The sequence below is a fragment of the Protopterus annectens genome, chromosome 1.part1 (assembly GCF_019279795.1).
Source record: "Protopterus annectens isolate FY-2018-M chromosome 1.part1, PAN1.0, whole genome shotgun sequence".
NCBI lineage: Eukaryota > Metazoa > Chordata > Ceratodontiformes > Protopteridae > Protopterus > Protopterus annectens.
This window is the reverse complement of record NC_056726.1, coordinates 16,035,849-16,061,670: the sequence shown is the minus strand read 5'-3', so window position 1 is coordinate 16,061,670 and position 25,822 is coordinate 16,035,849. Positions and strand designations below refer to the sequence as shown.

General features: G+C 38.2%; 1 protein-coding gene across 2 annotated transcripts in view; it reads left to right on the top strand.

Moving 5' to 3' along the window:
- The window catches only part of PDZD2 (PDZ domain containing 2), a 2,738,687-nt gene that overhangs the window by 931,488 nt on the left and 1,781,377 nt on the right, over positions 1 to 25,822 (top strand). Inside the window, exon 1 of one of the 2 annotated variants that reach the window (XM_044073377.1) lies at positions 5,486 to 6,257. The exons of the other annotated variant lie outside the window; for it this stretch is intronic. The gene's annotated coding sequence lies outside the window, so the exon portion shown is untranslated. Of the gene's footprint in view, positions 1 to 5,485; positions 6,258 to 25,822 lie in introns of those variants that run through there. 2 annotated transcript variants of the gene reach the window in all.

Below are 25,822 nucleotides of genomic sequence, written 5' to 3'. Positions count from 1 at the left end.
AAACAGTATGGTAAATTGTGTAGATGGGAAACAGACTGATTATGTAGAAGAGAATGGATGGGTAGTAGCTAGAGCAGTAAAATTTCAGAAGGTAACAAAATACTGAAAAGCAGTGTTCCACTGGGAGTTTGTCTTGGGTGGATCTACTTGCTATGTTCATTTCTGTCTTCACATGAGGAAAACTAGATCAGCTGCTTGGAGACTGCACTAAAGTTCGAAGAATAGGACTGCATAGGTTCGAGCCTGGAGAGGGTCAAACCGATACTAGAGGCAATGTACAAGATGTAAATGCTTCACATCAATCCTTCCAAGTGTGTGATGCTACCACCTGGGCAATACTAAACCAAGGGTAGTTATACACTTGGGGACATTGGGCAAAACAGTCCAGAGTAGAAAAAAGATTTGAGTGGTTATTATTATGAAAAGTTGAAACTATCAGGTAGAGAGTAAGAAGGCAGTGGTACACATGTATCAAATACTTGGTTGTATATTTAGAAGTGTCTAATCCAAACATAAGAGAATGATCATGTCCTTGTGTCAGGTCAGGCACTGATAAGGCCACAGTTGAAATAATTGTATAGTTTTGAAGGCCATACGGGCATTGGTAGTTACAGTGTTGGAGAGGATACAGAGGAAGGAAACCAGGAATATGAGGGGAGTGACAGGAATACTAAACTGGTAAGGAAGTTTAACTTCCTTTCAGAAGAGATACAAGGGGATATGTTATGAATATGTAAGACATTAAGAGTGAAAGGTATCAGAATTGTACTGGAACTGAATAGTGCAGAGAGGAAAAGTTGTGACTAACAGGTCAAGGGACAATGTTTAATGCATATATGACAACATATTTTCACCAAGAAAGTGGTGAACAGGTGGAATCAGTTGCTAAAATGGGTAGTAGAGAGGAGGGGGTGTGATGGAAGAGAGATGGGCAGCTGCAATACCTCAGAAGCCTGAATGGACTTACAGCCTCTGCTGTTCATAGTATAGTGGTCAAAGGTGTCAGAATAAGTGGGTCTTATGTTTGTTTTATCAGGTCTAGAATTGTTATTGTCCTTCTTTCTAGTCTGAAATGTACTGATATTTGCTAATTTGTCAAGCAGAGACAAAGTAACTGTACAGTCTTTAAAATTCACCCACTTATAAATGAGACTAAACATGGAGTTAGGCATTGCTTCTACACACAATTTAAGGTTTGCCACCAATATCAATTTAGCCATATCTGAATGATGTAACATTGTAGCCAGTTTCTCATTGTATTCCAGAAGATGTTTGATCTTGTTCCATGTAGGCACAACTCCATGATATAGTTCTTAAAGCTTGGCTGCTGGAGTTGCACTCCATACCACTGCCAGATAAGTTGCTGCAAATACCACTTTGTAGGCTACATCAAATTGTCTTTGGTAAGTACTTTCCTGACAATATAAGTATCAAACACAACCAAAAAGTAAAAAGGTCACTTAGACAAACCAATTAGTAAAAACTACAAGAAAAAAATGACCAAGCTAGAGTTTTCACCATCCTTAAGGGGTCATTTGCATATATTTCATTGCCCTCTATTCCAGGGGGTTTAAGGTATCACACAGTGCAAACTCTTCTTGACTTGGTTTTTGTTGAAGTTTTTACTAATTGGTTTGCTTGTGTGACCTTTTTACTATTTGGTTTTGTTTGTTAGTTGGGATATTTTGCAGACACCTTAATGGACATCAGCTGGGTTTAAAGACCCTGTATTTCTAGACTATAGCGAAACAGTCTACTTATGCTGCGCTAATAAGGTCATAAGAAGGTCGCAGTATGCATGTCCACAGGTACTGGTGTTTGACTTTGTTGGCCTGAAACTGTCCATAAAGACTTAAAAGTGAAAAAGTAAAACGTCATGGACATTCAGAAGCCATATAGCTGAAACACGATGTCCTTAAGGGCTCATTTGCATATATCCCATGGGTTTCTATTCCAGGAAGTTTAAGGTATCATACAGTAAAAACTCTAGCTTGGTTAGGTTTTTCTCATAGTTTTGACAATATAAGTATGGAAAATAAAACCTAACACATTTAATGAGTAGTAGTCTCTTATTTCAAGGAACTCCTCAAAAGCTGTGGTGTCCAGTCCACGTTCTTGCTGTGAGTGTTTCTCATATTGACTGTAACATTACGTCAGAACTGACTGCATTCAGCACTGTTCATGGACTAGAGGTAACAGTTGTCTATATAAAAATCAGCCTGTTCCCCTTTCTATGTAACAGTGAAGTCTAACTTAGTGTAAATAAGTAGCAACGGATGTGGGAATCGCAGTCCTTCGTGTACAGATTTTGAGGTGCAGGGGCACTAGTTTTTGAAATCTGTAGGCAATTGATCATTTTTACTGTCAAGCTGACCTGTGAATTTCTCATCTCACTGGCTTGTCAGTAGGTGCATCTTGCCATTAACTTAAACTAAACAGACAAGAATAATTTAACAGTGCTAAATCTTAGCCACCCAGTAGTGACTTTCCTAGAAAATGAGTGCATTATGTAATGTATGACATGAAACGTTACATAAGACAAATGCATATATATATATATATATATATATATATATATATATATATATATATATGTGTGTGTGTGTGTGTGTGTGTGTGTGTATTTGTGAAAGCACTCACTGCAGTTAATTCAGGGAGACTCAAGGTAGTTTTATTCATTCTTTCTCTGGTTATCCTCTTAAACTAGGTCAGGGTCTCAGAGGAGGTAGAACCTATCCTGGACGTCAGTGATCACAAGGTAGAGAAATAACCTTGAATAGGGCACAAACCCCATCATAGGATGTACACGTACACACACACACGCGCACACACACACACACACACACACACACACACACACACACACACACACACACACATACACACACACACACACACACACACACACACACACACACACACACACACACACACACGTGCTCAATACTACACCTACAGGCAATTTGGGGGTCAACAGATCAACTACTGCATGTGTTTGGGATATCAACGGAGCACATGGAAAAACCTTTATGGACAAACAGAGGGTGCGCAGACTTCCCACAGAAGGCGTACTAGCTGAGAACCAGACTGGAGAACCAAGTATTATGAGGCAACAATACTTACCACTGTTCCACTCCAAGACATGCAGTCTATAATAGGAGTGAAATATTTAGTAAGTCAGTGTTGTGGTCTTATAACATCTTGTATGAAGGCCTGATGACAGGAAAAAAACTGATTGCCTGTTTGTTGTCCCCTAATAGCATTTTAATTGTTTTCATTTGCAATTTTAACTGTTTACTATGAAAGTACAGTAAAATATCTGAATTAAGATGTAATACATTGCTTTCTTTCAGGCCTCTAAACTATTCTGGTAAAGAGCAAAGCTCCTGTTCAGCAAGGTTTGTTTTTTTTAAATTCTGTAGCTGAAACCTTTATTTGAGAATCAGAGTCACCGAGAACCCTAACTGTTTGTGTCCTCACAGAAAAGAGAATTCTAGCTTTGTCTGTCTGTTCTTCTTGGTGATAGCCACCTTACTTTTAATGATTATAAAAAGTTGACATGCATGTCCACTGTTATTGCTTTCATACAGAGCTCTCATGCAATCTAAGGGGACTCTCTTCTACTTGGCTGCACCAAGCCAAGGTTATTGCATTTAAGTTTCCACTCCAGCTAGTGCTTTGGAATTTGCTGGTCTGGCAGAATTCTTCCTTTGCCTTTCTCAACGTGGACTTGCCTCCTATCAGGTGTATGACTCCAGGGAGAGTTCTAAATCACAGAAACAGTGCCTAGCCTCTACAGAACCCTGACATAAGGCTGGATTCTGCAGTACAGGCTGAAAGGATGCCTTACTGTGTCCATTCACGTGGCACAGGTGTATCACACGGCCCTGTCGGTCATTCTTTGTCTATGAAAGCCAATCTGTGCTGCAACTAGCATGGCAAGACTTATGGTGAACAAATGAATCAGAGGGTCATGAGAAGTTACAGAGGTCCTGAGCTTGTCAAGGAAACAGGAGGTGGTCCTAAGGTCCAGAAGTGGAATCCCTTACTTTGGTTTCTTCTTTGTTTGCTAACTGGATAAGCCATCTAGGCTGTGTTTTCAGTGGGTGACTCAGGATCATGGCCTGATTAGGTGAATTGTTCAGATTTAAGTGTATGCAAATGGAATTTGATGGAATTAAATCAAGGACTGTAGGATGAAACTTGTCTGAGATTCATAGACGTAGTCCTCTGTACTAAATTGACAGACTTTACTCTCACTCACCCAGCTGATGAAATTCACGTCTGGCAATGTTATGCTTCAGATCACAGCATCATTTTTTTCTTGTGTGAAAACATGCTGCCTCAGACATTGTCCATTTGCTGAAAATTTTAGTTGTTGTCAACTTTCTACATTTTAATCCTCCCAGAGTATCTAACAACTACTTAATTATATGTCTTTCAGCATGTCTGATTTTTAGTGCAGAATATTAAGGCCCTGAGCTGTTAATGAGCAGATTCCTGTAGTCAAGGAAACAGGGTTTGATTCCTTCCATGTCTGTTTGTCTGCTATGTAATTCCAAGCAAATAATTAATCAAATAGTTCTCCCAATTGCCCCTGAAAATGGACAGCTATGCCAAGTTAACAAATAAGCAAAAATATGTAATTTATTTGTAGAACAAATACAGATGTTACTTCTGAATGAACTGACTCACAGCACAAATTAACTCTTCTAATAGAAGAATACTATACAGTAACATCACTGTTTAAAAGCAGAATGGCAGGTAACAAAAGCATCTAATCAGTTAGGTATAGGTTACTGTGGGATTGATTTTTTTTTCATTCTCTCTACCTGGATTCCTTATAGGTAGAAGGTGGCAGATTAATTTTAAATGCCGTAGCCATCTGGGTGCATATTTGTGTGCATGCCATTGTTAAATAACAATTTAGTTTATATGGGACCTACCAGTAGCATGCTTGCTTGAAGGATGTGGCCATTTGTTTCACTATATTACTGAAAGGTACATAGGAAAAGCAAACTGCGCTCCTAAAAGTAAGTATACCCAAACATCCCCTCAGGAAAATTCCATGATATACCCGGTGATGGAGTAAGAAAAATGTTAATTTACTGGGCAGGGGAAAGTGTGCATTAAAAAAGAGATAGATGTAAAATATAAGCATGCATTCTTGCCAATTAAGCTTGTAGCTAAAATATATAGTGATGCTCAAAAACTTGAATGTACTGTTAATAAAACAACCAATAAAACGTGTGTATGTGTCTCTCTTTCAATATATATATATATATATATATATATATATATATATATATTAGTAAATATAATTTTCCTTTCATATTTGTGTTCTCATCAATTTGCAAGACAGGAAGCTGTTGACGGGTGTGACATAACTTGTTTTACTGCACAGATTTCTGCTTCTAATGGCTGCCCAGCTGGGCTGTTTTGGGGCCTCTGGTGATTAAGTTTGCTGATTGAAGTTAGCTGGATAGAGGAGGAGTTTGCTGGATGGAGGGTTGAAAGGAAATACTTGAGCTGTGCAGTCAGTGCTGAATCCTGACGGCTGGGTAGTGAAAGTGAATTTGCAGAGTTAAGAAGGGCTTGAACTCTGTTCAACAAATGGAGCTGAGCATTGTAATTTGTGTGTGTCCCTGCAGGCTTTGGAATTGTGTTCTTAGGTTTCATATTCTGTGTTTTAGGGCTTTATGAAAAGCTGAGTGAAGGGGATGAGCTACACAGATTTATAAAGTTTTGTTAGCTAAGTTTTTTTAACTGTAGTATGAATGCTCATCTTTCTTCTTTAGTGGCTTGCCTGCAGTTTTGAACCTATTATAAATTCTTTAAAATTTGACCCTGAAGATCTGAAGTGTTAACAGGCATTCGTGACTGAGCATGCTCTGGATTATTTTTGCTGTTCTGACTCCCCAAAAGAACACATGCCCTTTCCCTCTTTTTCTTATGCCATGAGCTTTAGAAGGGTGCACTGTAGAGCTGAACCTAAAAGCCTAGCACATGCTGCCAGACATTAGATAAATAAACCTGCCCAGTAAAAGCGTGCCTTACTCAGCAACTGGGTTCCTGTCCTGTAGTGGCACTGGGCCACCCAGCCTGGATGTGATTATACTAATTAATGGATTTATGGGACTGCTAAAGCCTCCGATCTGGGATTAACCCAACACCAGCTGCTTCTGACAGAAATTACTAAGAAATATGGAGTACTAAGGAAACAGAAAAATGCTACAGGGGTGATTTAAAGAAATCAGGTAGGAAGAATACTCTAAATTATCTGACCGGTATATAAGATGTTGGCTCATCAGTGGCATATGTATTTGTGCATACATTGGGGGAGGTAATAATTTTGAATATCCACATATGTTTAGGTATAGTCATGTACTGCTGTTAGAAACTTGTTTACAGAGTGCACTGAAAGTAAAATTGTGCTTTCAGAATTTATGTGGTTTTGAGTAGTTGTGCTTCTTAAACTTCATTTAAAAATTGATTTGCTTTGGACTAAAGATAATGTAAAGGAGACCTAGAATTCCAGATCTTTGGAAGAAAACACCATATAAATAACAGTTATGCGACAGCTTGAGAGATCGCTGACGCTTTAATTTTAATTAGACTCCCATTATAATGAGAAGTGTTTTACTACAAAACAAACAAAAAAAAGACACCTTTGGGTTACATTTCTTGACAAAACTATTTTTAAGAACAGATTAAAAGTTACGAAGATATATTTCTTCATTTTGTCTTACTCCCTGTGGTATCAGAATTATTTAAAGTTTGCATTGTTGTCTGTGCTGGTAGCATTACACTGTGGCAGTAGTGTTTGTATACTTTTATGTTTGCCTTTGAAACAACCAGTTGTAGAAAGGAAATGTTCCTTTCTTTGCCCCTTCAGATGATTCTGAAATGTTGTTTTCAAGAAAATAGTAGTTTTGACTCAAGGAAACTGTATCTACAGATAGTTTGGAAAGATGGAACAACTGAACTTTTCTGTAATTGTTTTAGGCTGCTAGCTAAAATGCATTCTTGGGTAGTGATTTTAGATCAAACAAGTTTTTCTGTCTGCTAAAAGCTTTAGTTTCATATTTGCCAGGTGTACTGAGCGTACAATCAGTAGTGCACTGTATTACAGTAGCCTGTATGTAGTGTGGGCACAGCAGTGTATTTATTTTAATTCTGGATTACTTCAAAGACTGTACAGAAAATACACATAGCTGAAGTGAACGTTTTCTTCTATATCCTATGTGTATGGGCTTAGGAAAGTATAAGCTGGCTGTTATTTTGAGGTTTACAACAGCTGAAAGAGCGTTTTCTTGGTTTAATCTTCTGGAATCATTAGGCATACAAGACCAGCATTTCATTGGTTGCCATTGTCAGAAAAATAACTTCCGTTACAAGGGTTAGTAGCTCACTGCAACATTATGTGATACCTGCATATTTTTTAACATGGTGTGTTCATTTACGAACTGTGGGCTTAACTCGGCGAGTTGTGATAGGAGAGAATGTACCAATGAATGTTTGTATTGAAGTAGGAAATGACACGACTGGTATTTGTGTCCTGAGTGACAGTAGTAGGTTCCAGGAGAATAACAACACCTCCTCATTAGACGTCCTTCATTACTCCGGACTTCCTACTTTTCATGACTGCTCCTGCACCTTGGAAAACAACAATGCTACTAATCTTTGATCAGGCTTAAGAAAAATGTATCCAGACTCAGGCCACTTACCTGGTTAGAATCCACCCATTTCTGTTTTAAGGGGAATGCCTTCTCCAGTATGCCCATTGGCTTAACCCCACTGCTTCACAGAAATCTATGTCATTGCTCTGGGTTTTGTAGTGTTTTTTAAACTATTTATGATGAAAGCCTGTGGTCTGAAAGTTCAAATGTTTCTTCATGGTGCTACGACTCATTTGTATGCCAGTTAATCAGTCTGGTTTATATGGCGTACGGACTTGTCTCCTCTGCTGTTTGTTTCTGAAAACACATATATTCATTGTTTCTCTGTAGCCTTCCAGGCAGCATCTGAAAAAAAGCTTTCTTGAGTTTTGTTTACTTATTCAGTGAATGGAACCATACATACACTATGTGTACAAATCGATACACATACACAATAAGTCAGAACTTTATGTATATCTAGATACTCAGATCTATAGTCCATACTTGGTGCACATGTCACTTATTAAATGTGTTAAAATCATTGTCTTTGTGCATCTGCAAAGGGTGTTGCTGATGGGCATGTTCAGATGTTTTGTGTTGTATTGTTTTCATTGACATTTCATGAGCCCCCCCCCCCCGCCCCACACTGTATAAGCAGACATTCCATGGCCTTCTGAATAGAATTCAGCAGTAAGATGTTTACTATAATTTGTAGGTATAGACAGGTGGGACATTGGTCTACTATGTTACTTAGACTTTTGGCTATAAATTAGTCCTGATATAATAGCAAAATTCATACCTCTCAATCTCTTAGAGCAAAAATTTTGGACAAAGCCAAAAACAATGGGCAGACAAATGCCCAAAACCAGGGACTGATATTAAATATTGCTCTTATCAACTTATAAAGTTGCTGAAATAACACGTTTTTGTATTCGCATGCATTTTCTGAAAGATATGAAGTTTGAAACTCAAATGTCTATCACTATTTAGTGACTTAAATCCACAATAATTTGCCAGAAAAACACTAAATTTTATGAGGCCCAGACCAAAAACATGAGGCAAAAATCTGAACGCTCTGCAAAATCCTGGACAGTTGAGCTCTATGGCACAATTAGATAGTTGATGTCAACATTTCCTATATTAAAGCATGCTTCTGGCACAGAACTCCAAATTTTGACAATGAGCAGCAGTATTTAATTGTGTGTGTGTGTGTGTGTGTGTGCGCGCGCGCAAGTGGAAATTTGCCATTTAGTGTTATTGTCATGCTTTCCATGGTGTACTGAAGTCTTTTGTATGAATTAATTGGTGGTCACTCCTTTATTTATGCAGTGGTGGATCCACCTCATTTTAAGTCAAGTCTTGTTGCTTGTAGTGCTGCTGTTCCCTTTGGTCCACGTGCATGTATATATGCAGAAACACATCACGTCTCGCCAGCTAAATCACTAATCTTCAGTTATGCATTCACTATACTGATATATGTGTGCATGTGTACCTGTCTGTCTCAAACCGATGTTTGTGGATTGCACCCACAAGAGTATTTGCTCTTGGTCACTGCCAGTCCCTGTGTTTTTCTGTTTTCTTTTTTACAGCCAGCATATTAGTTGGGAAAAGAAAGCTGCTACTGAGGGAGGAGGGGAGAAAGATGTTGGACAAAACCATACTTCTCAACCTCTTAGAACAAGAAATATGGATGAAGCAATTTAACAGTGGGGGGGGGGGGTAAAGGTCTAAAATAGGGACAATTTTTAAATATTGCTCTTACAAACTTAGAAAGTTGATAGAATAACAGGTTTTGCTTTTCATTAATTTCCTGAAGGGTATGAAGTCTGAAACTTAAATGTCTGCCATTATTTTTTGTTGTCATCCCCAATGACTTACCAATAGTTTTCCAGAAAACCACACTTTTATGAAAATGGACCAAAAATATGCGGTAAAAATCTGGGCATTCTGCTAAAATCTGTACAGTTGAGAGGTATGATTACTGTTTTGTGTTCTTGCTGAACAAGTATACACCAGTTATGTATGGAAATGCAAGAAATATCCTGCCCAGAATCTGCCCTAATGATTCAGTGAGCTATGATTAACTCCTTACAAAGAGTACTTGCTTCCACGGAAAGTAACAAATATGCAGGAGCAGTTTTCTTTGATCTAACATGTGTCAAGCACTATTAACACAATTTTGGTTATCTGTAAACTACAAACTATAGGCTTTGGTCTGTTTTCTCTTTCTTGGTTTTTCACTATCTCAGGAAAATAATCTTCAGCATAACTAACCCAAGCTGCAGTTGTGTTCTATAGGGATCAGTCCAATATTTTTCTTTGTATTTATCTGGGAGATATCCTGCTAATTCCAGATTAGGAGTTAATTAGGATTAACTCCAAATTCTGGGCTGAACCTGAAATTAGTTAATAGTGATTGGCTCACTACCTGGTAAACAAATATAAACTCCTTTGATGGGCCCTTCCACCCCAAAGCTACAAAAGAAGTTGAAGATGCATTTCTGTTTCCTCTGTAAGTAGTTTGCTAAAAAACAGATAACCCTGAGCATCTCTTAGAGGGCAGCAGTGAGATTCTGCCTCATCCTTCACTTTTTATTTACGCCCCAAAGAGCAAGTTGATTTATTTATTTATTTATTTATTTATTTATTTATTGACATTTGTTAACCGGGTTAATCCAACTGGGCTTGTGGCCCATTTTCAGTGGAGACACAAGGAGAAAAGCTCCAACAATACATTTATATTACAAAGTATAATACTACACAAAAATATTGAGGTGAGAAGCAATTATACAGAGCAAAAGTTTTACATTTGTTGAGTACATACATACATACAAGTTAAAGTTCCAAGTATGGAGAAGGGAAAAAAAATGAAACTAAGAAACCTATATTTTTACTGTGAGATAATGCAATAGATTGAGAGTAAAATAAAAGTATATATGTATTTCTGCTATATGTGTGGAATTATGGAAATACCTTATGAGAGGTGTGTAGGGGGACTAAGTAGGGTCCTTAAGGGCAAGTGTGTGGGGGGGGGACTAAGTGGGGTCCTTGCAAGGGCAGGTCCTGGAATTGAGAAAATATGTTTTTAGTTTAGTTTTAAGTGGGAGATGTGTGAAATTGTACGTAAGTCAAGGGGAAGTCTGTTCCAGGCATGGGCGACAGTGTTTATACAGTAGATCCAACGGGTAAATCAATACAAATACTTTGAACCTCTCTCTCTCTCTCTCTCTCTCCATTAAAGAGTCCATACCAAAGCCATTTGTAACACGGTCATCCAATAACTAGAAGCATGCAACTCTGTCTTGTAACATTTAACCATCCCAGCCTGGGCCACTATGTCCTTACACCCAAGCTTGAATATGCTGGGTAGCTGGATTGCTGACAGGACCCAAGAAGTTAGGATAAGAAAGTCTACCTCTACAAGGGAGTCTGCCACTAACGGAATCCTTCAAGGACTGGTACTAGGGCCACTCCTTTTTTGGCATTTGCTTCTCTGATGTCAAGGCCAACATCAAGTGCCTCTGGCTGACCAAGTTAGGCACAATCCTAGAATCCCCCTAAAGACACCAGTACCCTTCAAGAAGGCCTGATGGGTATGAATTACTGGTGCCAGAGCCACAGTCTAAAACTCAATGCCAAGGCGTGCATAATAGTATCCTTAGGGAAGACACCTACCTCTGGAAAATACCACATTGATAATATACCTCTAAGAGTAGACTCAATGGTCAGAGATTTGGGAACATGTAGACAGTAGCCTGGCCTTGAACTATCATGGTGTCCATGGTATGGTGTCCATGGTAGTAAACCTTCTATGTTTTGAAACTTGTAAACAATGGTGTGGTATCTAGGGCCAAGGATGCCATTGTTCTGCTGTACTCTTTCCTCCTACAAACAAGCACTTGCTTAATTATTTTTACTGTGTGATTGCCTTTGAGCTGGATCATGGCTGGAAAAGGATCAGCCCAGCAACATGGGTAACAAACCCATAAATAAATATAGCTGATGGCATTACAATATTACTGACTGATAAGTGACATGAGTCCTCCTACCTCCTTTAAGAATTATAACAGTCTTTTCTGTCTCAGAATTCCAGGTAAAAATTACCTTATGAGTGGGACCACCAAAGAAACCAGTCCTTGTATTTAACAGGATGGAGCAATTAGCCTAGAATTCGCTTATTGACTGTTGATGCATATAGATTTGTTGTGGAGGGTATAATGAGATAAGTAGCTACATGTTCATTTCCGGAGAAGGATGGAGTATTTATCATATACTGCAGGGTACAGGCTGGCATTTACTATGGAGTGGAGTGAGATAAGTAGCCATGTTTTCATCTCCAGCATACCTAGAAATGAATGAAGGAGGTTGCCTTGTTTTTGATATCATCTGCAGATGATCTTTGTTGTGATGCTCACTTTTTAAAGAAGGCAGTTGGTTTAATATACATTTGCCCTGGGGAATCATTGGATGTGTTGAAAATGAACTTCCAAGCTATTTCAGCATAATGCACTAATTCTTCTTTCCCCAAGGTGTGGTGTCTCTAAGTTAATTAATTTAAACTAATAGCGCAGCAAACCCCCCCCCCCCAACTTTGAGTGAGTCAAGTTTCATCCTTTGGTCTTCTGTTTAAGTTCTCCAGTTGGGTCAGGACCACCTTCAGGGAGCTCAGCCTCTGCATGTCCGACAAAGTTCTTCTTAGCCAGCTCCAAGGCATTATGGGATAAAGCCTTGACCGTGACACAGCCAGCTCCAAGGCATTATGGGATAAAGCCTTGACTGTGACACAGCGGAGCCATAATCAATCAGTGACGTGGGTGATGGAAGAGCTGGCAGGGAAGATGACATGAGGAGTTGGTAATGGTTGGTCTGCCAATGGAGAGGGACAGCAGCTCTGTCTGCAGTCTGTTTGATACCAGACAGAAACTTGTTTCCCCTGGAAATGCAGCATAAGGGTCAGGAACAGGCCCACTGGAGCATAAAGGTCTGGAACTGGTACATTGCAAGCAGTTTGTATGGGGTTCCCCAGGAAATGTAGGATAATATATATACAAGGTGTAGCGGGCATTGAGCATGCACAGAAGTGCACATGTTGAGAGGGGACTGCATTGTGAGGCCTCCACATACTCCGGATGCCATGGAGGAGGATAGTGAGGTACAGAAAAACCTTATGGTTGCTAAGTCATGATTAGCCGTCATCCACAGAGAATGAATGGCCGAGTAGGGTTACAGTAATGCTGATGGTTGGTAAGTAATAGGGAGAAAAAATACATTTCTAATTATCAGAAAATTACAGTACTGACCTCTCATACAGGTAGATCAAGCTGATTATGATTTTCAGTTTTCAGTAGTCAACATTCTAGAATAGAGGTACATCATTGTATATGATGGATATCCTAAGGGATGATAAAGAGATGAATCCCTAATATGGGATATGTTTGTGATGTTGGAACAAAGCCAATGGAAAAAGTATTACTTTACCTTCTTCCAAACAGATGTATGTGTGTAGCAGTAAAATCTTTATATTGGATATAAATGAAGTATCTGTATTTGCACATGTCAGTCTGGGTGCTGGGCAGGACATTACAGGCTAATCAATGTGTGTACATTCTTTGCCAATCTTACAATGAAGTACTTTCTCCTAATATGAGGAACTAGGTGTTTTTCATTTCTGTGACATTTGCCACTTGATAGATGTCTGCATATCTACATTTTGATTTTCCTACACTGTGTATACAGCATTAGATCTCTGCTTCTTGGAAGAGTGCATCCTACCCAGATAGTACAGATAGCTGCAGAATACTAAGGTAGTAACACTTGGAGCATGATGGAGTTATCCGGATGCAGGCAACAGAAAACATAAACGCTTTTTTTTTCTCTTTTGCGTTGCATTTTAACGTATTATTGTTACACACTGATTTGTTAGGAATTTTCAGTTTACTTTTATACACACATCTGGATTTGTTTTATGATGTACACTGTGACTGTCCTCCCTTCTGAGACAGCTGTGCAGTGAGAGCTCTCTAAGGCAGTATTTTCCTTTTGAAAGACCCATGTGGTGTTCTAAAAACATCTTCAGTCAGACAAATTCTGGTGTATATAATTAGAAGAAAAAGTTCATTTAGTTCTAGACCAGAAAAAGAAAGCATTTTAATTACATGTTTCTTGTTCCCCTTCCTCCCCTTTCCACATATAGATCCATTGTTCATCAGCTCTGCTAGATCTGTTCAAATCTCAGAAGTAACTGCAGAGTTTAGCACTTCCCATCTCTCCACACATGCATATATACTTTTTTTTGTAGTATCAGGCAATATGGAGTTATGTTCTACCAGTTTTTAGCTGCTTGAACAAAGCAAGATGTTTCTGTATTTCATTACATCTACAGCTCAGTGATGTGGCTTAAGAAGGACCCACCGACTTTGGCATCTATGAATGTGTGTTTGTTTAATATTTAACTGGGTAAGTTCATGGCCACTTTCTAGCCATGAGCCAGGTAGCAAAAAACAGATATATACATCAAAAGCATAACAGTTGAGTATCAAATACATTGACGATACAAGTGCAATACAAAAATAAACTATTAAAAATACAGTAAGTGCTAACAAATTTACAAGTACAAACGCATTAAGAACAGAAAAAAAGTCAAACTATAAACTTAAAGTTCAGAATGAAAGACATGCTAATAGTCCAGAATGTAATCGTTATGTAATTAAGAAAGACTGTTTTACCGTTTCATATGTATATTTAAAGTACACAAAATACATAGAGAAGAATGCAGAGTTAATAAATGTATGCATACTAATGAATTTTCATTTTATCATATACTTTTTTAAGGTCCATCTAGCTCCTCCCCAGTCATGTTTATAAAGTCTAGGAAATGACAAAAACATAGATTGAAGGCTCTAAGATTTGTAAATAAAGGTAAAAAAAGGGAGTGGAAGGTCTAAAATTTGCAGATAAAGAGAAGAAATACATGATGGAACTGGTATATGTATAGAACAAGAGAAGGGTTTAACTGAGAGAGGAGGCATTAAAAGTATATTCGAGAATGGGTAAACTGTACATCAACACCCTGACTGGAGAATGAACGTTCTCCATCAGGGTATTAATGTACAAGTAATGCCCGTTGACAAATGAGTCCACTTCACGGCAGCATATGAACCTACTTGTAAAACAAAAAGTGTGGGTGTGTGAAAGCTGAAGAGACTGTGTATATGTGCATGGGAGAGAATGGGCTCTTATGTAAAAATAGTTTTTACTTTTATTATTTTTAAGCACCATATTGTGTGTTTTGTAAAATGCTTCCTCCAATGCGGAGGAACTATTTTGCATTTAAAAATATATAAAAAATATATAGTACTTGAACAAAAAAAATGAATAAACAAGTAAAACATATAATAATTTTAGAGAGAGGCCATTCTCTAACACACACCCTGGAGGGCATTATTGAGCTTAATGTGTAATTGACGTCCTTCCAAGGGTGTTAATTCCACATTAACACACACCCCAGTATTATTGTTTGCTTAACTAATATCTCTGAAGCAAGTGAGAATGGAGTGACTTCTTAAATAAGGTGAAGTTGTCTGACAACTTGATACGGTCAGGTAAGGAGCTCTGGCAAGCCGGAGTGAGTTTAGAGGAGAATCTTTCACAGTCGGCAAACGTGAATGTAGGGTTGCCAAGAAGACAATTGGAATTTCAGTGACAGTAGTTGTAGGATTTGATATACAATTTACTGAGCAGAGGATGCCAGAATATTTGATTAAAAAGTTTATAAGTGAGTGTATTGAGAGAAGCCCTGTCACTTGCTGGTACCCATAACATTGAGTTCTTTGTTTTTTGTCTTCTTATTTCCTGCAGTTTCATTTTAATTCATTTGAAAGAATGTTTTATTTTAGAAATTACACCTTGTCATGCAATTTTTCTTACTGCTTCTATGAAAAAGTAATACATGCTGCTTGAAGTCCTTCTATGGTCTTGCAACATATGTCAGTAGCGACAAACTGCATTGGTTATATTGTTTTGCTAATGAAGGATAGCATTAGAAAATTTCTTGAGTATTATTTATTAGTTTTAAATAAGGAAATGCTTCTTAACACTGATTTTGAAGGAGTGCTTCAGAGGTACAGGATATGAATGTGTTGTTCGTGCAAGCTTCAGAGGTACATGATATGAATGTGGTGTTGGGGCAAGCTTCAGAGGTACATGATATGAATGTGGTGTTGGGGCAAGCTGCAGAGGTACATGATATGAATGTGGTGTTGGGGCAACTGCAGAGGTACATGATATGAATGTGGTGTTGGGGCAAGCTTCAGAGGTACATGATATGAATGTGTTGTTGGGGCAAGCTTCAGAGGTACATGATATGAATGTGTTGTTCGTGCAAGCTTCAGAGGTACATGATATGAATGTGGTGTTGGGGCAAGCTGCAGAGGTACATGATATGAATGTGGTGTTGGGGCAAGCTGCAGAGGTACATGATATGAATGTGGTGTTGGGGCAAGCTGCAGAGGTACATGATATGAATGTGGTGTTGGGGCAAGCTGCAGAGGTACATGATATGAATGTGGTGTTGGGGCAAGCTGCAGAGGTACATGATATGAATGTGGTGTTGGGGCAAGCTTCAGAGAATCACAAACTCTAGCTCATTAGACTTGACTGCAATCAGTCAACAAAGTAGCAGTTTGTGTGGCACTGAAAAATTGTAGCAGCCAGCCTTGAATGGTTGTTCTTTTTATGCTAGATTCTCTTTCCATAGGAATGGCTGACTCTGTAAATTTGGAACCATGTGCTGTATGAGCTTTGTTTCCATATGGACTCTTAGTTGATTGTCACACATCTGACTGTGACAATCCCACAATATTCCAATGTGCCACTTGTTTACTTAGCAATCCTATGTGCATATGGTCAGGAGTGTAGCTAATCTCTAAATAGCCAAGATATTATGTGAGCCCTTGAACAGCTCTTTATGGAGCCTTTGACCCAACCAAGTGCTTTTTGTGTCAGAGTAACTATCCTTGCCTGCCTTTTGATATAGCTGTGTTTTTATGATTGTGTTCTTTTAGCGAGCAAGTTGTTTTGGTTTGTTACTACCTTGTTTAATATATTTTCCAGTTTTGGACTTTGTCTTTATGAAACATCAGAGATATTCAAAAAAGAATGTTTTCTCACAGACTTTCCCTAAACAAAGCCGCATCTAATTGTATCCTTAATCAAGCTGCCTACCTTCTTGTTTACTTTCCTGAGCATTCCGGATGGGAGACTTGTTCCTGAATGTGTGCAAAACCGTGCTGTTATGCACTCCCATGCTAAGGAATGCAGATAATCCAAACTGATTTTCTTTAATCTGTGCAAAGAAAGCCTGTCCAGTTTTTAAACAAGGTATGTTCAAGTGATAAACATGTAGCATTATCTTCATTATTGTAGAAAACATGGTATACAGATCCCTAGAGAGTTTGAATGTCTTTTGTCCAGGAATATGAAGACACTGACACATTGTTTAAAGAAGTGTACTTTGGGAAAATTTAAGAATTTATTATATTTTTTTGTACAAAGATTATTTAAAATATGGCACCTGTGAGTTTCCTGTTATATCCCTGCCAGTATTTCAATAAATAAACAATAGCCTTCTCAAATATGCAACACTATGATCATAACAATACTGTATGAATTTAATCCTAAATATTTCTGACAGCCACCTAACTTATTTTGATGTAGGTATTTCAAACTGCCCAACATTTTAGAATGGGAGAAGGGTGCAGCCTGCCTGATCTTACAAAGTAAGTTCAGTTTGCGCCTCGATCTGCGATCTGACGGGTACCTTGTTTCTTCTTCCTCTGTACATCAGTCCACAAAAGTAGTAGACTATTCATTCTAGTCACGCTGACATCTATGCAAGCTCTCTGTGCAACATTTCAGTTCTTCAGATAGACATTTTATCAAGTATTGTGGTTGCTGTAGCTGCAGGTTGGTTCTATAGGTTTTTGCTGTGCAATACTTGACTAAACTTCCTCTGTTCCCTCAGTTTTCTCAACTTTTTCACAGACAATTTAAAAGAAATTTAGAATTTTGCCAGTTCCCCAACTCTTTTTTTTTTTAATCCAGAATTTTTATCTGTTCCAAAACTTGATTTTGTTACTTCCTTCCATGCTTTTATTCTGGAACACGTCATGCAGATTGATTCATCCTCTTTATTCTGTGTTTCCAGTTTCAATTAAAATGTCATTCTCTTTGTCTAATTTCTGATCCTTGTGTTTGCTTAGTCAAATACAGTTTCTGGATGTCTGAACAGCTGTTCCATTGTCTTTACTATAAATTTCCTCTAACTTCTATCCACTTGCAAGGGTGATAAACGCAAACTGTTGCATATTTAAATTTCATTTATTCCAGCAACTTTATCCCAGTGAATTCATGTTCTATAGTCAGTTCACAAACTGAGCAGGACAAGCACTAAATGCCACTGAGATTACAGCCCATGAAAGAACCATCCAGTCTGTAAGCAAGCATGCTTAATACTTCAGTTTTATGTTTGTTGTATAAAAGGTTTACCCATGAGGGAGTGACTAGTCCTTTGTTTATTAAATAACAAACAGATGCATATCCACCTGGCAGTTCAGATTTTTTGGTTTCTCTTCTATTGTCTTGCTAAAACACAGGTTGGGTGAACCAAAGTGGTCAGTACAACTTGGGGGCAGCACAAGATGATGTAGCTGAAAGTAAAATTAGGATTCAGGTGGAACATTATCATTAGATCAGGTATACTCATGACATCAATAAATCACTGGAAACTTTTTATGGATTGAGTAAAACCACCTAGGTAAGTATATTTACCACTATTGATATTTCCTTTGACGCCTGAAACTGTCACCAGTACTGGTTGGCTTGGTGGGCCAGGGAAGGGATGCTCCTCTGTCCTTACATCTACTTAGACCTGGAAGCCATTGGTTAAGGCCCGAGTGCCTTTTGTAGGGTGGACAGTGACAAAGTGCATATTACTGCAGTGATACTTCCATGAACTTGCAGGTCATGAGTTAACAAATAGTGTGGGCCTTACTCATGCAGTACCGGGTTTGTAGGAACATGACTTTCCTGTGACCTAGGATTGTACTTTGGATGGAGGGAGTTAGGACAGGACAAAGGTAAATAACTCGAGTGGCTTTGTGACTAATTGTACCTTATTACCCTAGGTATCTCTCCCTTTGACAGAATGTCTAAGCATGCTATAAGTGCAGGCAGGATTCTGACTTGCCAGCTTGCTCATGTAACAGGAAGAAATGGATTTGAAGAAAAGCTACCTGTGTAGCTGAATATAAATTTGCTTTCTGTAAAGTATTGGAGTACAGACAAAACAACATTTTATACTTGTATTTTCCACAGAGGGGATTCTTGCTGACGAACCTCATTACTTACATTAGTGTGTTCTTGGCAGTCATTACTTCCATCTGATAGCGAGATCTAGCCATACCTACACATGCAAGCACAAACCTTCACATGGCTATTGCCTGATGCCTGACACTTCAGTATCTGAGTTTGGAGAACTTATAGTGGGCCTCCTTCCTGACCCCTTTTGTAGATGTATTCATTCTGCCCTTTCTTTGTAGATAAACTCTGTGATAGTTACTTTAGCATGGGATACTCAGGGGGCTTTCTTTAGAACTTCCCCACTTCATTTTACCTCCTGCTGTACAGCTAATGCTATCCTGAAAAATAGACCTTGTTGTACAGATACTTTCGTAATATGTTTGTATATGCAAGCACTGTTATCCCCAAGTCTGTGCAAAATGACACTAAAACACACTGATAAAGCTTTCTCCTCTTTCCTTCCTGAAAGAGAGAGTGGTAGTTTTCACTTATCTCCCACTCCACCTCAACTACCCAACTATCTATCTAATGAGGCATGTATGTGTCCAATCCATCAGACTGAGTACTGCATGTCTGATCTGGGAAATACAGCCTCCTGACTTTATTAATTTTCAGCATTCAGCCATAGCTTGAGAGTTTATGCATTCGCTTATTCTGCTAAAGGCCAGATTTTGTACATAAGAAATGATATGGTAATAATTCTAAATGTGATTGAATGAGATATTAATAGTGTTGTGCTGATATGAGCATTTCTAAGCAACATATCAGATGAACATGTCATCAGATGTTTGCACTGTACCTGCAGTGTATTGATGCATGGCAGGATCTTGTAAGCTCTACAGTATGCCTGCAGTTTCACTATCTGCAGGTATAGTACAGTGATTAATGTTGCCAGATCGAAGAGTAGGATGACCTCTGATTAGATTTCACTACTGTCATCCAACACTAATCAGCTGATGCTTTAAAGTGTTGATAACTATGTGTCAAAGTCAAGTAATATGTTTTTTTTTTTTTTTTTTTAATTTTCTGTTTATACCATCCCTGTTTGACCATCCAGCCATGTTTACCTTTGGCCCATTAATTTCTCCTCATTTCTGGCATCGGCTAGGAGAGATTAACTCCAGGAACAATGGCGTCATCCTGCAGAAGGCTAGGCACTTTTCTTAACCTCCTGACTGCCCTCATCTCAACCAGCAAGGGCACAGCAGTGCCTAGCTACTCTGTGTTGACTGCTGTTTTGTTTCCACTTATAGCCCCAGTTCTTAGATGGAGTGCATACAAGTTTTGGCCAGGATCATGTCTCTGAGTGCCTAGGTGACACTTCTGTGATGGTCCTTGACTCCCTCTCCTGGGATGGGAAAACTATTCAGTCACATTTCCTCCCCTCAATGTATATTGGAGACATATTTTATACATTTCCTGGGATGGGAAAACTATTCAATCACATTTCCTCCCCTCAATGTATATTGGAGACATATTTTATACATTGTATATTTCCTTTTGCGTATCATCCTATCCTAGTATTATCTCGCTCCAAATGCTTTTCTTATGTTTTAAAGCAATCTGCAGTACTGATTTTAAATTTCTTTTTACTGTAGGCTAGGCATACTTTGATAGATCACATAATTTAATGTTTATCAATTGCTACATAGCTTGAACTTGCTGTGCAAAACTGAAAACCGCATTACATTTACACCCATTATTTGCTAAAACATTTGGGAGAAGCTCAGTGTTATGTAAACTGATACTTTATTTTTTACGGGAAAGACTTTGTATCAAACTTACTACATAAAAGCAACATACTAATATGTTCCAAAAGGTTAATCTTTTGCCAAATTGTACATTTTAGATACAATTGTTTTCTAAAAACTTTATTTTAAGCAATTTTGTAATGTTGTGTAATTATGAAAAAGATGGCAGCCATGTAACTCTTATGCATTCACTTATCTGTATTCAGTTATTTTTTCTGTGTTTGACTGAAGTGATTTTTTTCCAAGGGTGAAGCTAAGTACTGTAGTTAACAGAGTAATGTGCATTTGGTGCTAGTTTGCAAACAGGTTTTGATTCAAGTGCAGAGATATAAGTTTGCAAAAATATTGGATAGCATGCAAAATGCCTAAGGTATAGTGAAAAGTGTTTATTTTGATTGTTGACCAGATTAGTTTCACCAGGCCTGAAAGCTAGAATTAGTGTGTATAGGGCCAAAACACAGCATCAATTCTCAATTGCTCTTTAAAGTGACCTAGCATCCTCCTATGTAACACAAACTTGGGGACATGACTCTTTTTGGTTTAATGTCTCATCTAAAGGATTACACCACAGAAATGCACTGACACCCTAAGACTACACAGCAGTGTTAGTACTGAATCTTGACACCTTGTTTGGGAATCAGACCCACAGTATTCTGATCTTGTTGGCAAGAAAACATAAGTGTGCCAACTAATTGAGCCAATAACACTTATTATTTATCATGAAATATATCACATGATTTAAGAAAAAATATCATTTGGTAAATGCTGGTTTTCTAACTTTCAGTTCTAGAGCTTATATTTTAATTCTGATAAATGTATTTGTGGATTTCTCCAGCATTCATTTTTCAGACCCCCAGGAGTAACATTTCTTGTACTGCAATGTTTGATAAAAGAAAGCCATAGATAATAAAGGAAATATATGCATACGATACTTTAAAAACTAAAGCAAACTGTACCAAACTACTGAATTACTTCTTTCTGCACAGTAGATTGGGACCCGGAAGAGCTGAGCAATCCAACAAGTAAGATAATAAATTTATGAGCATCTTTTTACAGTGGGTCCAAACAGGAAAAGTACTTAAATTATTAATCGTTGTTTCTGTTGCAGTCATGTAGACACTCAACAATGGAAAGGCAGTGCATTTTAACTAATTCTGATAAAAATGCCAATGAGAGACAGTCAACCACTCCATTTCATTAAGATGTACTATTCTTGGCAAAGGCTTGCATTTGACTTTTAGATAAATAGCTAATATATTTTAAATAATAAAAAAATATGAATCAACACCAGCACCTCCTCTTACAGTCTTTTACGAAGTAGTTCTGCTGATTTAATTATAAGCTGTCAGTGGCCCCTTTTTAGTATTCAAGATATTATTCCATCGAGCTTCCTTCACTGTTGAGATTTCCAGCTCTGTCTTAATATTTACAGCAATGATCCCTTGAATCATCTTACTAACTGAAGTGAGACATGCAGGTCGATGTTTTCCACAGCCCTTTGGAAAGTTCTGAGAAGAATTGTAGATAAGTTATGCCTTTAAATGAATTTATGTGCAGTACTGTCTGATATACATTATGTATTGAGGCAAGCAAATGGATCTAATGTCATTGAACATACATGGAAAGGTTGGGGTAACATCCTACTCACCTATATGCTGTATCCAGATGTATCAGAATCTGATAGGGTAAATACTGATTATAAAGACTGACATTGGGTATCAGTCCATCACAGATGTGATGATGTCAGGTATTGCCAGCTATACCAGAAGTAGGGCAGTGGATGTGTGACATATGCCAGTATAGCTAGCTGGAGTTTTGTAAAAAAAAAAAAATTAAAATTATATATCATTTTGTATATCAAATTGATTTGTACATGTGCTTGTGTTGAAAATGTATTTGTAAAGCTGCTCTTGTTAAAAATGTTCCAACAGTGGGTTCTGCCGGACAGAAAAGAAATACACCTGTATGTCAAACTATATTGTGGCATAACGGATAAGGCATTGGCCTCCTGAGCCAGGAATTGTGGGTTTGAGCCCCATCTGGAGTGATATAATCTTGGTGGCCATGGTGGTGCAGTGAAGAGGTTCTCCAGTTTGATTCTTGACTGGGGTGCCTTCTGTGTATCTGCATGTCCTCTGTGTGGTCATGTGGGTTTCCTCTGGGTGATCCAGTTTCCTCCCACATTCCAAAGACATGCAGTAAGTGGATTGTACACTGTAAATTGGCTGCAGGTGAGACTGTATGTGTGCGAGTGAATGGTATGAACTACTGTGGCAGGACTAGCCGCCTGGTGGTGTAAACCTTGGTTTGAGATGATTGTCACTGCTAAAGTGACACCACAACCCCATATGTAAAATGGGAAAAGGGTTTCTGGATGGATGTCAAACTATATTGTAACTGTTGAAATGAATACATTGTAGCAGAGGATATAGCAGAGGATATTGGAAGAGGTTAATCTCAATCCAGCTAACTTTGAAAAATATTCTGAAATTAAATTACTTGGCCATAAAGATTGCATCTTGCAGTTCTTATTGTAGACAGAAATAAAATATCTGTGAAAACCAGGACTAGAAATCCTACTGTATTATCCTTGGGGGGGGGGGGGGTGAACTAATTGCTACCCTAGAAGGATGGAAGTTTGTGAAATGGTTTTATAGCTTCCAGATGCTATAACACATCTTAGTAAAGCTGTGTGTGCATGCATTATGACACATATGTGCTAGATTCTGGTTTAGTTTCTGTAAAAGGGATAATATGGGAACCAGAGTCAGATGACCAGATGTATGTGATGTCATTCTGTAATCCAGCACTGAAATGATTGTTTTAATACTAGATGAAACAGAAGTCACAGGGTAGTCTGTTTTGAAACCTCATCCACTTCATCTTGCCTTGCTTTAGTAGTAACCAGGGAATAGTAATTCGTTAGGTCAGTCAGGAAAATATAGTGAGATTAGTTAAGTATTATTTTTCTGTATCTGTGTGAATCTTTCCATTGATTTTTAATATTTCCTGTGAGTAAAACTCTGGTTTATTATAAATAAATAAACAGTTTTCATGTTCTTTTACTATTAAATATATTTAAACTTTTCATTGGGACTGGTCGTTTAGAGAATATTTTAACCCTTGAAAGTACTTATGTTTATTTGGTGACACTGTGGTCTCTCCTGACTGAATGCCTTGCTGTTTGGTCAACATTACCATTGGTATTAGTTTTAATTTCACTCAGTATAATTGGGTACTGTTCTGTAAGAGCCTTAAAGTAGCTGGTTGGTGGCAGTGAATCTAGCTTATAGTCTGGGCAAAGGAGGGCATAGCTGGTTGATCTGTGCCAGCCTTTCCCAGGTGTGTGTGTGTGTGTGTGTGTGTCAGCTACTTGGAACAGGGACATAGAGCCCTGGATTCTGCAGAGAAAAAGGTGAAGACATATTTGGAGCCTAGAGAGGGAGTCTAGCCCCAGGTCTGGAGTGTTGCTCCCTGTGTGCTCTTTAGGGAAATTGCACTTGGTGCAGAGAGCTGCTTCTGAAAATGTGGGGTGTATCTATCTTTGTTCCATGTGAATGTCACTCCCCGGTCTCAGTGGTGAGGATTGAGAATCCTTAATTACTGTCCCAGAGCAGAGATGTCACAACATGTATTGTGATGTCAAAGTTACGGTAGTACTAAGACAGAAAAGGTGCTGTTCTTTCCATAAAGCCAGTACTCCAGGTATCCCACAAGACTGTGGCCCTTCTTTTTCATATTGTTAATGATGTATAGCAGTCATGCTATGTGTATTGGAAAAACAATGATTTTGTACTGTGGTGCTGAAAGAAACTTTCAAGAATTCTGTGGACTGCAAGAAATTTGTATCGGTCAATACGTTAGAAAATGAACCCAGACTTTTCAGTGAAAGGTCTGATAGTAAAATTAAAACTCCAAATACTCTGGATATATAATGAAAAAACAGGATTTTCTAGAGAAAGCACTGGTGCTGAGAAACCATGAAGTTGAAAGAAGAATATGGCAATAGGGGCTAAGATAAATAGACAGCATTACTTAAGTAATTAACATGAATTTACAAGAAATTTAAGTAGTTGTTTAATGGGCAAGCCTTGTGTGCCAAAGTCTTTAAAGTTGCAAAGATTTGCTCTTGAATAAAGAACTATACAATCACAAAAAGTTGTCATCCTGCACAAGTATGCAGTTTCCAGACAATTCTACTGGCCTCCACAGCAGCTGCGACATCGCAACACAAATTCAACTAGATTGAGTTTTCAGTTTGTCACAGGTATAGATATTCTAACCTGGCTAATTGTAAAGGAAACTATTGTCTAGAAACTGAAAACGAAATTGTGCTGTTCATCATTCTTAATCTTCTGTGCACACTAATGCCTCTCTATCACACTGTAATAATTTAGTTACTCCCCAAGATAGCCTGATGGGAGCCATCATACTGGCATAATCTTGTTTTTCAGTCTGGCTTGCTCGTACAATGCACTTTGACTTCCTGTAGCATAGCTTAGACACAATAAATGAAGTGGTTTGTTTTTTTAATTACTTACAGTGATGGTGTTGTGAATCTCTGGCTTCTGACGCAATCTCTGGATACTATCATTGTTTCTTTTCTTATTGACTTAACTTGTGTGCACTGTAAGCTGCTAGACGTCTCTCGTGATTCTGCTGCTTTGATTGGCGTAAGATTTAAAATGTAAGTTTTTTCTTGTGTATTGAATTCAAAGATGTTGCTGTGAGCAAGATTGCACGTATCTGCTGCACTGTCTTCATTAGTTGTTAGGTCTAGCAGCTGTACTCATTCATCTTTGAATGACGGCTGACATTTCCCAGAGATGGTGCAGTAGATTAAAACAAGTTCAAGTACTCGTATGTGTCCTCAGTTTCTACAAGTTCAGGAGTAACATAAGCACTTGCAAAGGAGAGTACTCCCATTTTATGTAGTTCTGCACTATAATTGAGCTAAAGATTTCTCCAACAATTTAACTGGGTGGGGTGGAGGATGCACTTTAACTGTACATATGCTTTAAAGCACTTTACTAGTATTAGTAAAGTACACTCTCA